The sequence below is a fragment of the Thalassophryne amazonica genome, chromosome 10 (assembly GCF_902500255.1).
Source record: "Thalassophryne amazonica chromosome 10, fThaAma1.1, whole genome shotgun sequence".
NCBI classification, from domain to species: Eukaryota; Metazoa; Chordata; class Actinopteri; order Batrachoidiformes; family Batrachoididae; genus Thalassophryne; species Thalassophryne amazonica.
In genome coordinates, this window is record NC_047112.1 from 5,691,987 (window position 1) to 5,695,696 (window position 3,710).

A 3,710-nucleotide genomic window follows, 5' to 3' on the forward strand; every position below is an offset into this window, starting at 1 on the left:
TACATGTCCAATAAAACCACAGAACAAAGAGGGGAGACCGGATCACTGCACACAGACATGTCCAATAAAACCACAGAACAAAGAGGGGAGACCGGATCACTGCACACAGACATGTCCAATAACACCACAGAACAAAGAGGGGAGACCGGATCACTGCACACAGACATGTCCAATAAAACCACAACACAAAGATGAGAGACAGAATCACTGCACACATACATGTGCAATAAAACCACAACACAAAGATGAGAGACGGAATCACTGCACACATACATGTGCAATAAAACCACAGAACAAAGAGGGGAGACCGGATCACTGCACACAGACATGTCCAATAAAACCACAGAAGAAAGAGGGGAGACCGGATCACTGCTCACAACCACGTGTAATAAAACCACAGAACAAAGAGGGGAGACCGGATCACTGCACACAGACATGTGTAATAAAACCACAGAACAAAGAGGGGAGACAGGATCACTGCTCACAACCACGTGTAATAAAACCACAGAACAAAGAGGGGAGACCGGATCACTGCACACAGACATGTCCAATAAAACCACAGAACAAAGAGGGGAGACCGGATCACTGCACACAGACATGTCCAATAACACCACAGAACAAAGAGGGGAGACCGGATCACTGCACACAGACATGTCCAATAAAACCACAACACAAAGATGAGAGACGGAATCACTGCACACAGACATGTGCAATAAAACCACAACACAAAGATGAGAGACAGAATCACTGTACACATACATGTGCAATAAAACCACAACACAAAGATGAGAGACGGAATCACTGCACACATACATGTGCAATAAAACCACAGAACAAAGAGGGGAGACCGGATCACTGCACACAGACATGTCCAATAAAACCACAACACAAAGATGAGAGACGGAATCACTGCACACATACATGTGCAATAAAACCACAGAACAAAGAGGGGAGACCGGATCACTGCACACAGACATGTCCAATAAAACCACAGAACAAAGAGGGGAGACCGGATCACTGCACACAGACATGTCCAATAAAACCACAACACAAAGATGAGAGACAGAATCACTGCACACATACATGTGCAATAAAACCACAGAACAAAGAGGGGAGACCGGATCACTGCACACAGACATGTCCAATAAAACCACAGAACAAAGAGGGGAGACCGGATCACTGCACACAGACATGTCCAATAACACCACAGAACAAAGAGGGGAGACCGGATCACTGCACACAGACATGTCCAATAAAACCACAACACAAAGATGAGAGACAGAATCACTGCACACATACATGTGCAATAAAACCACAACACAAAGATGAGAGACGGAATCACTGCACACATACATGTGCAATAAAACCACAGAACAAAGAGGGGAGACCGGATCACTGCACATAGACATGTCCAATAAAACCACAGAAGAAAGAGGGGAGACCGGATCACTGCTCACAACCACGTGTAATAAAACCACAGAACAAAGAGGGGAGACCGGATCACTGCACACAGACATGTGTAATAAAACCACAGAACAAAGAGGGGAGACCGGATCACTGCTCACAACTACGTGTAATAAAACCACAGAACAAAGAGGGGAGACCGGATCACTGCACACAGACATGTCCAATAAAACCACAGAACAAAGAGGGGAGACCGGATCACTGCACACAGACATGTCCAATAACACCACAGAACAAAGAGGGGAGACCGGATCACTGCACACAGACATGTCCAATAAAACCACAACACAAAGATGAGAGACGGAATCACTGCACACAGACATGTGCAATAAAACCACAACACAAAGATGAGAGACAGAATCACTGTACACATACATGTGCAATAAAACCACAACACAAAGATGAGAGACGGAATCACTGCACACATACATGTGCAATAAAACCACAGAACAAAGAGGGGAGACCGGATCACTGCACACAGACATGTCCAATAAAACCACAACACAAAGATGAGAGACGGAATCACTGCACACATACATGTGCAATAAAACCACAGAACAAAGAGGGGAGACCGGATCACTGCACACAGACATGTCCAATAAAACCACAGAACAAAGAGGGGAGACCGGATCACTGCACACAGACATGTCCAATAACACCACAGAACAAAGAGGGGAGACCGGATCACTGCACACAGACATGTCCAATAAAACCACAACACAAAGATGAGAGACAGAATCACTGCACACATACATGTGCAATAAAACCACAACACAAAGATGAGAGACGGAATCACTGCACACATACATGTGCAATAAAACCACAGAACAAAGAGGGGAGACCGGATCACTGCACACAGACATGTCCAGTAAAACCACAGAAGAAAGAGGGGAGACCGGATCACTGCTCACAACCACGTGTAATAAAACCACAGAACAAAGAGGGGAGACCGGATCACTGCACACAGACATGTGTAATAAAACCACAGAACAAAGAGGGGAGACCGGATCACTGCTCACAACCACGTGTAATAAAACCACAGAACAAAGAGGGGAGACCGGATCACTGCACACAGACATGTCCAATAAAACCACAGAACAAAGAGGGGAGACCGGATCACTGCACACAGACATGTCCAATAACACCACAGAACAAAGAGGGGAGACCGGATCACTGCACACAGACATGTCCAATAAAACCACAACACAAAGATGAGAGACGGAATCACTGCACACAGACATGTGCAATAAAACCACAACACAAAGATGAGAGACAGAATCACTGTACACATACATGTGCAATAAAACCACAACACAAAGATGAGAGACGGAATCACTGCACACATACATGTGCAATAAAACCACAGAACAAAGAGGGGAGACCGGATCACTGCACACAGACATGTCCAATAAAACCACAACACAAAGATGAGAGACGGAATCACTGCACACATACATGTGCAATAAAACCACAGAACAAAGAGGGGAGACCGGATCACTGCACACAGACATGTCCAATAAAACCACAGAACAAAGAGGGGAGACCGGATCACTGCACACAGACATGTCCAATAAAACCACAACACAAAGATGAGAGACAGAATCACTGCACACATACATGTGCAATAAAACCACAGAACAAAGAGGGGAGACCGGATCACTGCACACAGACATGTCCAATAAAACCACAGAACAAAGAGGGGAGACCGGATCACTGCACACAGACATGTCCAATAAAACCACAACACAAAGATGAGAGACAGAATCACTGCACACATACATGTGCAATAAAACCACAACACAAAGATGAGAGACGGAATCACTGCACACATACATGTGCAATAAAACCACAGAACAAAGAGGGGAGACCGGATCACTGCACATAGACATGTCCAATAAAACCACAGAAGAAAGAGGGGAGACCGGATCACTGCTCACAACCACGTGTAATAAAACCACAGAACAAAGAGGGGAGACCGGATCACTGCACACAGACATGTGTAATAAAACCACAGAACAAAGAGGGGAGACCGGATCACTGCTCACAACTACGTGTAATAAAACCACAGAACAAAGAGGGGAGACCGGATCACTGCACACAGACATGTCCAATAAAACCACAGAACAAAGAGGGGAGACCGGATCACTGCACACAGACATGTCCAATAACACCACAGAACAAAGAGGGGAGACCGGATCACTGCACACAGACATGTCCAATAAAACCACAACACAAAGATGAGAGAC